Source organism: Salvelinus sp. IW2-2015, unplaced genomic scaffold (genome assembly GCF_002910315.2).
Source record: "Salvelinus sp. IW2-2015 unplaced genomic scaffold, ASM291031v2 Un_scaffold1374, whole genome shotgun sequence".
Taxonomy (NCBI): domain Eukaryota; kingdom Metazoa; phylum Chordata; class Actinopteri; order Salmoniformes; family Salmonidae; genus Salvelinus; species Salvelinus sp. IW2-2015.
Genome location: NW_019942865.1, coordinates 75,621 through 90,687, shown reverse-complemented (window position 1 = coordinate 90,687; position 15,067 = coordinate 75,621).

Below are 15,067 nucleotides of genomic sequence, written 5' to 3'. Positions count from 1 at the left end.
TGTACTTTATCCAGTAGTGCTGTTCCAGGGTCTCACCAAGGGCATAGGGCTGCTCTGGTTCCCCTACAGGCTGAGGGCTGCTCTGTTCCCCTACAGGCTGAGGGCTGCGTTCTGTTCCCCTACAGGCTGAGGGCTGCTTCTGCTCCCCTTGACAGGCTGAGGGCTGCTCTGTTCCCCTACAGGCTGAGGCTGCTCTGTTCCCCTACAGGCATAGAGCTGCTCTGTTCCCCTACAGGCTGAGGGCTGCTCTGTTCCCCTACAGGCTGAGGGCTGCTCTGTTCCCCTACAGGCTGAGGGCTGCACTGTTCCCCTACTGGCTGAGGGCTGCTCTGTTCCCCTACAGGCAAGGGGCTGCACTGTTCCCCTTACAGGCTGAGAGCTGCTCTCTGTTCCCCTACAGGCTGAGAGCTGCTCTGTTCCCCTACTGGCTGAGGGCTGCCTCTGTTCCCCTACAGCAGAGGCTGCTCTGTTTCCCCTACAGGCGAGAGCTGCTCGTTCCCTACTGGCTGAGGGCTGCTCTGTTTCCCGTTACAGGCTGAGGGGCTGCTCTGTTCCCCTACTGGCTGAGGGCTGCACTTGTTCCCCTACAGGCAGAGAGCTGCTCTGTTCCCCTACTGGCTGAGCGCTGCTCTGTTCCCCTAACTGGCTGAGGGCTGCTCTGTTCCCTACTGGCTGAAGTCGCTCTGCAGATAAAAGTTGTCATCTTGGAATATCATCATTAATTAAATTAAGGGAGGTATTTCAGGAGCCAGGTGAGTTGGAAGACTGGGAAGGAGGAATTATTTATGGAAAGGTTGGGGCTTCTCGTGTACTATGGAATGGTCCTGTCATTGTCAATTTGGATCATAGGCATCCCAGACACACGAAGGCTGTGTTTACACAGGAAGCCCAATTCTGGTCTTTTGACCAATCAGATCAGATCTTTTGCCAAAAAGGGCAAAATATCAGAATTGGGCTGCCACGTAAACTAAAGCGTGAGATGCCTGCTCCCAGCACCTACTAGGAAGAAAACACAGATCAGCAAAGAACCTCAAAGAATGTGATTTAAACTTGTCCCACATGTTCTACCACACACTGACACACACACTAAACATACAGATGATCAACACACACACTTACGCAAATAACCGTACCCATGCCCACCCACCCAAATAAAATAACCGTACCCCTGCCCACCTACACAAATAAATAACTGTACCCCTGCCCACCCTCACAAATAAATAACCGTACCCCTGCCCACCTTCACAAATAAATAACTGTACCCCTGCCCACCTACACAAATAAATAACTGTACCCCTGCCCACCCTCACAAATAAATAACCGTACCCCTGCCCACCTACACAAATAAATAACTGTACCCCTGCCCACCCTCACAAATAAAACCGTACCCCTGCCCACTACACAAATAAATAACTGTACTCCCTGCCCACCCTCACAAATAAATAACCGTACCCTGCCCACCCTCCAAATAAATAACCGTACCCCTGCCCACCCTCACAAATAAATAACTGTACCCCTGCCCACCCTCACAAATAAATAACTGTACCCCTGCCCACCCTCACAAATAAATAACTGTACCCCTGCCCACCCTCACAAATAAATAACGTACCCCTGCCCACCCTCACAAATAAATAACCGTACCCCTGCCCACCCTCACAAATAAATAACCGTTACCCCTGCCCACCCTCACAAATAAATAACCGTACCCCTGCCCACCCTCACAAATAAATAACCGTACCCCTGCCCACCCTCACAAATAAATAACCGTACCCCTGCCCACCCTCACAAATAAATAACCGTACCCCTGCCCACCCTCACAAATAAATAACCGTACCCCTGCCCACCCTCACAAATAAATAACCGTACCCCTGCCCACCCTCACAAATAAATAAACTGTACCCCTGCCCACCCTCACAAATAAATAACTGTACCCCTGCCCACCCTCACAAAATAAATAACCGTACCCCTGCCCACCCTCACAAATAAATAACCGTACCCCTGCCCACCCTCACAAATAAATAACCGTACCCCTGCCCACCCTCACAAATAAATAACCCTACCCCTGCCCACCCTCACAAATAAATAACTGTACCCCTGCCCACCTACATAAATAAATAACCGTACCCCTGCCCACCCTCACAAATAAATAACTGTACCCCTGCCCACCTACCACAAATAAATAACCGTACCCCTGCCCACCCTCACAAATAAATAACCGTACCCCTGCCCACCCACCCAAATAAATAACTGTACCCCTGCCCACCCTCACAAATAAATAACCGTACCCCTGCCCACCCTCACAAATAAATAACCGTACCCCTGCCCACCCTCACAAATTAACATAGTCCTAATCACCACTCAATAACGTCCCTATAATGTAATCAGTGATGACCTTGGCACTAAGGAGGTGGTGTAGACCATGCAGCTGGTTGCCCTTGTGGTCAGACCGGGGAAGGTTGTAGGGAGGATTAAGTGAACATCATGGTTGCAATGTGGTCGCTTATATTGGTCATGATATAGCTTGATCATGTGACTACCTGACTGTGGTTATAATACTGTTTGGCCGTGGTGCAGTAATAGCAACAACAACATGGTAGTGGTGCAGTGATAGCAACAACACATGGTAGTGGTGCAGTCATAGCAACAACACATGGTAGTGGTGCAGTCATAGCAACAACACATAGATGTGGTGCAGTCATCGCAACAACACATGGTAGTGATGCAGTCATAGCAACAACACATGGTAGTGGTGCAGTCATAGCAACAACACATGGTAGTGGTGCAGTCATAGCAACAACACATGGTAGTGGTGCAGTCATAGCAACAACACATGGTGTAGTGCAGTCATAGCCAACAACACATGGTAGTGCAGTCATAGCAACAAACACATGGTAGTGGTGCAGTCATAGCAACAACACATGGTAGTGTGCAGTCATAGCAACAACACATGGTAGTGGTCAGTCATAGCAACAACACATGGTAGTGGTGCAGTCATAGCAACAACACATTGGTAGTGGTGCAGTCATAGCAACAACACATGGTAGTGGTGCAGTATTGTCAGGTCATGTCATGTGAGTTTGGCCACTCAGGGGTAATATTTTAGTTTGGCAAGTCATCACATAGGATATGTTGCAGATTCAGATGAAGGAAAGGAAGCCACTTTTAAACTATTGCTATGCCTCCAGAGTATCCCTGTCCTGTCCCAGCTCTACCTAGACTACAGCTATGTCACGGTAACTCTCCATTAAGGGAAATGTCACAGACTGATTCAGAAGGTCTTTGTAGGAAGATGTCAGGTTCAGTGCAATTACAGCCTGGCAGACACTGAGGAGAGGAGCACTCGCTGTCTCCATCTGCTGAAAGAACTGTTCATGAGAGAGGAGAGAGAAAGAGGAGAGAGGAGAGCGGGAGAGAGAGAGAGAGAGAGAGAAGAGGGGCGGAACAGAGAGGGGGAGGTAGAGAGAGATAGCAAGTGAGAGAAGAGCGAGAGAGAAGAGAAGACAGAGAAGGAGGACGACAAGAAGAGAGAGAGAGAGGGACAAAGGAGGGAAACTAGGATATGCTAATCCCTTTGATGGTGGTATTTCCCTTCTGACGTGATCCATGGTTAATTCTACTCCCCTTCAGGAGTGATTCTCTCTCTTTCACAAATAAATAACTGTACCCCTGCCCACCCTCACAAATAAATAACCGTACCCCTGCCCACCCTCACAAATAAATAACCGTACCCCTGCCCACCCTCACAAATWAACATAGTCCTAATCACCACTCAATAACGTCCCTATAATGTAATCAGTGATGACCTTGGCACTAAGGAGGTGGTGTAGACCATGCAGCTGGTTGCCCTGTGTTCAGACCGGGGAAGGTTGTAGGGAGGACTTAAGTGAACATCATGGTTGCAATGTGGTCGCTTATATTGGTCATGATATAGCTTGATCATGTGACTACCTGACTGTGGTTATAATACTGTTTGGCCGTGGTGCAGTCATTCAGCAACACACATGGTGGTAGTGGTCGTCATAGCAACAACACATGGTAGTGGTGCAGTGATAGCAACAACACATGGTAGTGGTGCAGTCATAGCAACAACACATGGTAGTGGTGCAGTCATAGCAACACAACCATGGTAGTGGTGCAGTCATAGCAACAACACATGGTAGTGGTGCAGTGATAGCAACAAAACACTGGTAGTGGTGGTCATAGCAACAACACAGGTAGTGGTGCAGTTCTGCAACAACACATGGTAGTGGTGCAGTCATAGCAACAACACATGGTAGTGGTGCAGTCATAGCAACACACATGGTAGTGGTGCGTCATAGCACACACATGGTGTGGTGCAGTCATAGCAACAACACATGGTAGTGGTGCAGTCATAGCAACAACACATGGTAGTGGTGCAGTCATAGCAACAACACATGGTAGTGGTGCAGTCATAGCAACAACACATGGTAGTGGTGCAGTCATAGCAACAAACATGGTAGTGGTGCAGTCATAGCAACAACACATGGTAGTGGTGCAGTCATAGCAACAACACATGGTAGTGGTGCAGTCATAGCAACAACACATGGTAGTGGTGCAGTCATAGCAACACATATGGTAAGTTGCAGTCATAGCAACAACACATGGTAGTGGTGCAGTCATAGCAACAACACATGGTAGTGGTGCAGTCATAGCAACAACACATGGTAGTGGTGCAGTATTGGTCAGGTCATGTCATGTGAGTTTGGCCACTCAGGGGTAATATTTTAGTTTGGCAAGTCATCACATAGGATATGTTGCAGATTCAGATGAAGGAAAGGAAGCCACTTTAAACTATTGCTATGCCTCCAGAGTATCCCTGTCCTGTCCCAGCTCTACCTAGACTACAGCTATGTCACGGTAACTCTCCATTAAGGGAAATGTCACAGACTGATTCAGAAGGTCTTTGTAGGAAGATGTCAGGTTCACTGCAATTACAGCCTGAACAGACACTGAGGAGAGGAGCACTCGCTGTCTCCATCTGCTGAAAGAAACTGTTCATGAGAGAGGAGAGAGAAAGAGAGAGAGAGAGCGAGAGAGAGAGAGAGAGAGAGAGAGAGAGAGAAGAGGGGCGGGAACAGAGAGGGGGAGGTAGAGAGAGATAGCAAGTGAGAGAAGAGCGAGAGAGAAGAGAAGACAGAGAAGGAGGACGACAAGAAGAGAGAGAGAGAGGGACAAGGGAGGGAAACTAGGATATGCTAATCCCTTTGATGGTGGTATTTCCCTTCTGACGTGATCCATGGTTAATTCTACTCCTCCTTCAGAGTGGGGGTCTGTGACAGGTCTTGACAGCACTACTAACCCCCTCTATTCCCCCTCCCCCCTTCCCTTCATCTCTCTCCTTTCTCCTTCTCTATCTCTCCATTCTCCACCCCTGGTCTACCACCGTCTTCTCCAACTCATTCTCATCCTCACCCTCGCTCATCTCCTTTTTCCTTTATCCATCTCTATCCCTCCATTCTCCACCCCTAGTCTACCACCATCTTCTCCAACGCACTCTCATCCTCACCCTCTCTCATCTCCTTTCTCCATCTCTATCTCTCCATTCTCCACCCCTAGTCTACCACCATCTTCTCCAACTCACTCTCATYCTCACCCTCTCTCATCTCCTTTCTCCATCTCTATCTCTCCATTCTCCACCCCTAGTCTACCACCATCTTCTCCAACTCACTCTCATTCTCACCCTCTCTCATCTTCCTTTATTCTATATCCACCTCTCTATGTCGCTTTCTTCCCCACATCTCACTCTATCCTTCCCACCTTCCTCTATCCATTATCTTGAACACCTGTTCTCTCAGCCATCTCTCACCATTCTCTATCACTATCTTCTCCTCTTATCCCTCCTCTCTATTCTCCTCTTGGTCAGTATGTTTCAGAGTACATACAGTACAGTACACTGAGGTTGAGGGAAAAGTAGGTGGCATGGATTAGCTCCAAATACCTCCTATATGTTTCATTACAGTTCTTCATGGCCTAATGTAAGGCCACGGTGAAGTTGGTCATCAGGTAATCTGATCCTAGATCTGCTGTCGGCAGCTTAACAACTAGCACAGGTTTAGATCACTCCAGATCATTATTATCCAACCCAGGGACCTTCTTCATCCATGTAGAGGGAAGATACAGAAGGCGGTGCACWTGTTGACCTTTGGAACAGAGACCATTGAAAGAGAAAACAGGCCTGAGGGATGAAATTAAACCTTTCAGAGAAAGTGTAGCTTCCCTTTGGCTCTATCCACCTCTTATAACTATGGCATCTGCCAAGAGGTCTGTAATTTTATAGCACGGGACGTAGTGCACTTGAGCTGTAACCTCAGGGTCACTGTTTCAAGACCCAATATAGTTGCTCTATACTCCAACAGCAACAAGGAGCTGAACACCACTACAAACTACACTGAGTGTATAAAACATTAAGAACACCTTCCAAATATTGAGTTGCCCTCAGGACAGCCTCAATTYGTCAGGGCATGGACTCTACAAGATGTCAGCATTGAAGGTCCCCAAGAACACMSWGGMCTCCATCATTCTTAAATGGAAGAAATTTKGAACCACCAACACTCTTCCTAGAGCTGGCCKSCYGGCCAAACTGAGCAATTGGGGGAGAAGGGCCTTGGTCAGGGAGGTGACCAATAACCCGATGGTCACTCTGACAGAGCTCCAGAGTTCCTCTGTGGAGATAGGAGAACCTTCCAGAAGAACAACCATCTCTGCAGCACTCCACCAATCAGGCCTTAATGGTAAAGGTGCCAGAAAGAAGCCACTCCTCAGTAAAAAGCAAATGAGTTTGGAGTTTGCCAAAAGGCACCTTAAGGACTCTCAGACCATGAGAAACAAGATTCTCTGGTCTGATGAAACCAAGATTGAACTCTTTGGCCTGAATGGCAAGCGTTACGTCTGGAGGAAATCTAGCACCATCCCTACGGTGAAGCATGGTGGTGGCAGCATCATGCTGTCAGGATGTTTTTCAGCGGCAGGACTGGGAGACTAGTCAGGATTGAGGGAAAGATGAACGGAGCAAAGTACAGAGAGATCCTTGATGAAAACCTTCTCCAAAGCACTCAGGACTTCAGACTGGAGCGAAGGTTCACCTTCCAACAGGATATCGGTCCTAAGCACACAGCCAAGACAATGCAGAATTGGCTTCGGGACAAGTCTCTGAATGTCCTTGAGTGGCCCAGCCAGAGCCCGGACTTGAACTCGATCGAACATCTCTGGAGAGACCTGAAAATAGCTGTGCAACAATGCTCCCCCCATCCAATCTGACAGAGCTTGAGAGGATCTGCAGAGAAGAATGGGAGAAACTCCCCAAATACAGGTGTGCCAAGCTTGTAGTGTAATACCCAAGAAGTCTTGTGTCTGTAATCGCTGCCAAAGGTGCTTCAACAAAGTATTGAGTAAAGGGTCTGAATACTTACAGTACAAGTCAAAAGTTTGTATGGAGTTTTTGTATGGAGGTCAATGTCGAATTTGATCAACCAAAAAATTGTTGTTGTTAATTGGTCCGTGAGGCTTATTTGATCAAATTGAATTGTCGTAATGGCTAGGTTGTCACGAATGCACTAATATAAGTGGACGCACAAGGCATTTTGGCAACTGTTATATCGGATTTGTTGTTCACTCACGTATCAGCCCTTTCATTGGATGGAATGGTCCCACGTGATATCGCCTACACCCGCCTACCTTCCATGTTTGAGGACATGTATTTCCATTGTTAGAGCGGTCACTCGACTATCTTGTCAATATAATAGATCATCTTTGATACAGTTCTTAATGTGCTCAAGATTTACACCTTGGAATTATGATAGGCGCCTACGGTAACTACATTTGCCTGCATTGCATTCTTTATGTTTTATCTTTGCTGCTAATAAATGGGCAAAATACCCAACYGACATTTGCAATCCCACCTATGCTAGAGTGCTATCAGGAACTTTTGACTAGGTTAGCGACTACACACTGGCCTGTACTGCAGAGTAATGGCACTCTAAAAAAATACTCAGTTGAGATTTACCAGAAAAACAAGAAATTCACCCTTAGTTAAAAAACAACTGCTAGTGATTTCTTTTATTTATTTATTTTATATCCAGGAAGGAGGTAAATCGCTGTCTGAAATGCACTTTCGTGTGTGACTGCGTTACCTGGGGGAGATGGGAATTGCTGCTCTGACTTGGTTGACTTGACAATCCATTCTCCACGCCGCACGCCCTCTCTGCCGCGAGATAAGAACAGAGAGAGAGAGAGCGATATACTTTTTTTGCTTTGTTTTRATAACTTCAAAGTCTTAACACTGGGGCTCATGTGAAATATTTCACACTGTACAGACGTCAATTCAAAGTATTTTCCATGTTTGTTCAAGGTAATTTCATTGAAATGACGTGGAAATAACGTTGATTCAAAAAGTGTGTTTGATGGCTAGAGGTTTTCTACTGAATAGAAATATAACGCAGCTTGTAAAGTGTTGGTCCCATGTTTCATGAGCTGAAATAAAAGATCCCAGAAATGTTCCTTATGCACAAAAAGCTTATTTCTCTCAAATGTTGTGCGCAAATGTGTTTACATCCCTGTTAGTGAGCATTTCTGGTATGGGCAGGCATAAGCTACGGACAATGAACACAAATGCATTTGAATGCACAGAGCTACCGTGACGAGATCCTGAGGCCCATTGTTGTGCCATTCATCCGCCGCCATCACTTCATGTTTCAGCATGATAATGCACAGCTACATGTCTCAAGGATCTGTACACAATTTCAGGAGGCTGAAAATGTCCCAGTTCTTCCAAGGCCAGTATACCCACCAGACATGTCACCCATTGAGYATGTTAGTAATGCACTGGATCAACGTGTACGACAGAGTGTTCCATTTCCAGCCAATATCCAGCAATTTCACTTAGCCATTGAAGAGGAGTGGGACAACATTCCACAGGCCACTATCAACAGCTTGATCAACTCTATACGAAAGAGATGTGTCACGTTGCATGAGGCAAATTGTGGTCACACCAGATACTGACTGGTTTTCTGATCCACGCCATTACTTTTTTTAAAGGTATCTATGGCCAACAAATGCATATCTGTATTCCCAGTAATCTGAAATCCATAGATTAGGGCCTAATTCATTTTATTTCTATTGCTTTGGTTTCCTTATATGACCTGTAAGTCAGTCAAATCATTGGAATTGTTGCATGTTGCGTTTATATTTGTGTTCAGTGTATTAAGTAGCCTGTTGGCACTTGGCGTATTAATTGATCTGAAAATTGACATAGCATATGCTACCATGTGCATTGGTAGTGTGCAAGTCCAATAACAATGTTTTAGAGACGCTAAATCAGATCAGGCCTCATATTCATTAGGATGATTTCAAATTATTCTGTGATTGGAGCATTTGTATCAATTATTATAGGCCTATATTGAATTTGTAGCCTAACATTAGGGTCAGTAAAGATGTAGTTGTTATGAGAACATAAGGTCTGGAAAAATGGCTCAGAGATGCCTAGGGATGCTTTTCCACCCAAGATATATTTTTCCGGTGTTCGTTACCTCTGATCCTATTCCCTATGCATTGCTTTTCTGAGGAATTCCAACACAAGCAGAACATTAATAATTGCTCTACTCATCCGCTCTTATTGATTTTCTCCAGCTGTGTATTTCCTCCTCTGTACACACCCAGCATGCCCACATTAGCAGGAGCAGTGTCTGCCCGCCTCATGGGCCTATACAGTACACTGTAGAGAAGTTATCTGTCCAGTGACCAGAGCTACTGTAACAGGCTGGTCTCATAGACTAGACGTGACATCGTAAACGTAAATCCGGGTCACTGAAATTATACTGAACAAAAAATATAAAGCAACATGTTCCCATGTTTCATGAGATGAAATAAAAGATCCCAGAAATATTTGAAATGCACAAAACAATGTATTTCTCACATCCGTATTTCTCACCTGCGGGATGGTCTGAGACCAGTCACCTGGACAGCTGATGAAACTGTGGGTTTGCACAACTAAATCATTTTCTTCACAAACAGTGAGAAACTATCTCAGGGATGCTCATCTGCGTGCTCGTCATCTTCACTCTAGTTTGGTATTGTAACTGACTTCAGTGGGGAAATGCTCACCTTCAATRGCCACTGGCACGCTGGAGAAGTGTGCTCTTCACGGATGAATCCCGGTTTCAACTGTACGTTGTGAACAGAGCGCCCCATGGTGGCGGTGGGGTTATGGTATGGACAGGCATTTCCAGCAACTTCGCACAGCCATTGAAGAGGAGTTTAACAACATTCCACAGGCCACAATCAACAGCCTGATCACCTCTATGTGAAGGAGATGTGTCGTGCTGCATGATGCAAATGGTGTTCACACCAGATACGGACTAGTTTTCTGATCCATGCCCCTACCTTTTTTTAAGGTATCTGTGACCAACAGACGTGAAATCCATTGATTAGTGCCTAATGAATTTATTCAAATTGACTGATTTCCTTACTGTAACTCAGTAAAATCTTTGAAATTGTTGCATGCTACGTTTATATTTTTGTTAATTGTAGTATGATATGATGAGTTTGATTTGGTTACATAAGATAGAACGTTACTTAAGGCAAAAACGAAAAGAGTGTGGTTGGTCGAGGTGGATGGGTAGGTATATAACGCCAATGTTTAGCAACCCAATGGTGGCGTGTTCCAATTTCATCGCGGACATCTTCAGTATTTTAGCTAATTAGCAACTTTGCAACTACTTACAAATGTTTTGCTGTTATGCAACTAATTAGCATGTTAGTAACATATCATACTTTTGCAAATTCGTAACATGTTGTACGTTTTGAAAATTCATAACATATTGTATGTTATTGCAATTTGTAACATATCATACAAATTGTAATTTGTAACATATCATGCGCAATGGATGATGAACATCCACAAATTAACACATATGAAACATAACATATCAGACTAAATTGATTGTATTGGATTTACATACAGAATAATACGAAATGCTCTGAGACCACATTGACTGTAACTGTGCAGAAGGCTATATGGCAAGAGGCTGGTGATGAGAGGACACTCGGACTGATGAGAGGACACTCAGAGTATAGACTCTATATGTTTACTGCATAATCAACAGAGCYCAAATAGGCCTCGGAGTAAGCCCACTGGATCTCTATGGATCTCAACATTTTCTCTCAGCCTCATGGCATAATGTGTAGAATAGCATGAGATTAGCTATGAAACTGCACAMTCTTCTCTCTGCCCGATGGCAGTAAGTGTAGAATTGCAGGAAGTTAGCTTTTAAAAGGCTTTCTCAGATCTTGCAGGGTACCGTGAAACTGCAGTACGCCACTGAGTGAGCCCAGTCCTTCAGGTTTGAGATGTGATGGCTGCCAGGCAGCAAATTGAGCCTCTGGATTTGAGAACCATGTGGTGATGTTTCCTCTGGCTGTGTGCGAAACTTGATCTGTCAGCGGTTCCGGTTCGCACGCGCTGTGCCCTCTCCCTTTCACTCCTGTACGGCATGAGAGAGACTACAGTAGCCTGTATTTGACACAAATCTGCGCTTCCAAATTGACATATTTCCAGCAACGTGCATTTAATCGTCCAGTTTCTATACCGGAAAGAACCTGACAGACTCTCTCTCTTGTCAGTAAAGCTGTGAGTCTATCCATGCCCCTCTGACTCTCTCTCTCTCTCTGTCTCTCTCTCTCTCTTGACCGATGCTCGCCTAGCTGACAACTTGTTCTTCCTCCTCTCTCTTCTCTTTGCTTTTTTCTTTTTCTTCTTTCTTCTTCTTCTTGTTTCTCTTTCTCTCTTCTCTCTCTTTTCTCTCTTCTCTTTTCTTCTTTCTCTCTTCTATTCTCTCTTCTTCTTCTCTCTTCTATCTCTTCTCTCTTCTCTGTCTCTTTCTCTTCTCTCTCTCCTGGTCTTTAGCACTTGTTGTACTATTCCTGCTAGTACTGGCCACAGAGATGACTTGTATCGACATGAAAGCTGAAAGGGAGTTATAGCCTGTTTGAATCGAGAAACAGAGAGAGAGAGAGGAGAGTAGAGTGAGAGGAGAGAAGGTCAGAGGAAAGTGACTTAATGAAAGTATTGGACTGCATCTAACATCTTCCAAATATGGGTTAATTGGAGTGGTCCGCTGGCCTGCTATACTCTTGCTGGGAGCTTGTCACTATGTTGGGACTTGCTTGCGGGGACTTGCTTTTGCCAGAGCATTAATGAGGTCGGCATGATTTGGGAATGGCTGGCAAGTCGGCATTTCAATTCATCCCTAAGGTGTTCGATGGGGTTGAGGTCAGGGCTCTGTGCAGACCAGTTAAGTTCTTCCACACCGATCTCGACAAACMATTTCTGTWTGGACCTCGCTTTGTGCATGGGGGCATTGTCATGCTGAAACAGGAAAGGKCCTYCCCCAAACTGTTGCCACAAAGTTGGAAGCACAGAATCATCTAGAATGTCATTGTATGCTGTAGCGTTAAGATTTCCCTTCACTAGAACTAAAGGGCCCGAACCATGAAAAACAGCCCCAGACCATTATTCCTCCTCCACCAAATTGTACATTTGKCACTATGCATTATGGCAGGTAGCGTTCTCCTGGCATCCGCCAAACCCAGATTGGTCCGTCAGACTGCCAGATGGTGAAGCGTGATTCATCACTCAAGAGAACGCGTGTCCACTGCTCTAGAGTCCAATGGCGTATTGTAATATTTAAAAATTGTATAACTGCCTTAATTTTTTGCCGAACCCCAGGAAGAGTAGCTGCTGCCTTGGAAGCAGCAAATGGGGATCCATAATAAATACAAATACAAATGGCAGTGAGCTTTACACCACTCTACCCGACGCTTGCTATTGCGCATGGTGATCTTATKGCTCGGCCATGGAAACCCATTTCATGATGTTCCCGACAGCTCTTGTGTTGCCGACACCTCCAGAGGCAGTTTGAAACTTGGTAGTGAGTGTTGCAACCGAGGACAGACGATTTTTACACGCAAAACGCTTCAGCACTCGGTGGTCCCGCTCTGTGAGCTTGTGTGGCTTACCATTTTGTGGCTGAGCCGTTGTTGCTCCTATAAGTTTCCACTTCACAATAACAGCAGTTACAGTTGAAGGCGCAGCTATAGCAGGGTAGACATTTGATGAAATTACTTGTTGGAAAGGTGGCATCCTATGACAGTGCCAGGTTGAAAGTCACTGAGCTCTTCAGTCTGGCCATTCTGCTGCCAATGTTTGTCTATGGAGATTGAATGGCTGTGTGCTCGATTTTATACACCTGTCAGCAACGGGTGTGGCTGAAATAGCGGAATCCACTCATTTGAAGGGGTGTCCACATGCTTTTGTATATATAGTATATGTTGTCATTCGGAACCACAGCAATAACAACATTCCCCTCAGTATCCTCGAAGAAACAGCATCCTCCTCAGTATCCTCGAAGAGAAGAGCCTCGGCACATCATTCAATAGGCGTGCTCCYCCCGCATCATTTTATGGTCCCCTTCAGTCTCTTCCCTCTCCGTAATCTTCTATTATTTCTCTCTACTCCTCACTCCACTCTCTGGCTGCGGGAGGGCAGCTCGCGGTTGCAGTAGGTCACCGAGGCGGTWTAACAGACTTTGCTTACAGCGGGAGTCGACTCGAGCTCAATCGCGCAGCAGAGCCGTTACTGCCGGTTCAATCGGCAGGAGAGAAATCGCTGCGCTCAGGACATCACACAGCAGCAAAACCAGAATAGACCGACTCCGACAAAAACCCTGTCGCGCAGCGTCCGCGTTGTCACATCGGAGAGAATGGACACACTGAATTAAAACATTTAACATGATTTATTAAAACATTGATTGGACCAGTAATTTGGGTTATTTAAAGATTTTTGCTACTTGGYTCTCCGGGAGACGTAGCGCACAGAAACGCACACAGAGACGTAGCTGAAAGCCCCAACTCCTAGTGGGCACTGAGGGAGGAGTGTGAAGATGCCGGGGGATCTGAACTCGATGTGTTCTCGTGTGTGGAGTGTGTGTCTGCTCCTAGTGTGGATATGTCTTGGCACGAGGGTCGTCGGTGTGGTCGGGTCGCACCAAGGGAGCATCCCTCTCTCCGTGTGAGTATCCTACTGAAATAAATGTCAAACTGTCACAAAGCTATCATTAACGGTCACTTTCACAATACAAAATAGCAGCCTATAAAATACTTTTTTTTTTTTTTTTATTGATCAAATTCTATTGTTATTATGTGTAATAATGGGGGAATATCTTTCATAGCTGTGTATTTCAAACCTCAGCAACAAAGTTTATTTGGTAGGCTTAGGTTAGGCTACTGACTGAGGCACTTCGCGGGGTCGGTCTGGTACAGATAGTGATTCAGATGATATGCGACTCCAGCGGAAGTCGCACTCTGCACTCAATATATATATATCTTTTTAGTTTCCAATATGTCAATATGTAATAAATTCAATTGTATTATACAGTGACAAGCTATTCATTAATTTAAACGTTTTTTAGAACCTAAAAATACAGTTTTTGTTAGTGATACCACCTGCTTTCCTAGATATTCTTACAAAAATTAGACTACATACAAGTAGCCTACATATATTTTCTTATGTGGCCTGATTGCTTAAAATTCCATTGATTTGCTGTCAAGTGGTGTAATAAGCCATATCTAACCAAAGCCACAATTTGTTCAGTAAGACCAGATCTTACTGTTCCCCTCAGATGGGTCTCACCTGCCGTGCCCTTGTCCTCTAAGTCCTGATCCATTTAGGGTAGAAGCTTTCGAGATCCACGTATTAGCAACGAAGTGACAAAGTCAGGAATTGAACTTAGGGTTTAGGTCCTAAACTCATTAGTATCACATCTCGAATTTTGTTCACCTGAGATGACTCAGGGATTTTGACCACTCGGTTTCCTGGGCCCAATTGCTCTTACCGCACCAGACACCCCGCCCCTCTGTGCATTAGATCATATTGGACTGAAACAAACATTCTGTTGTTTTAGTATTTCTAGTACCTTCAGACAATCCGTATTGATCAATCAACATTTATTTGTGTGTGAATTTGTGTCGAGCCCTAATTTCACAAATACATTTG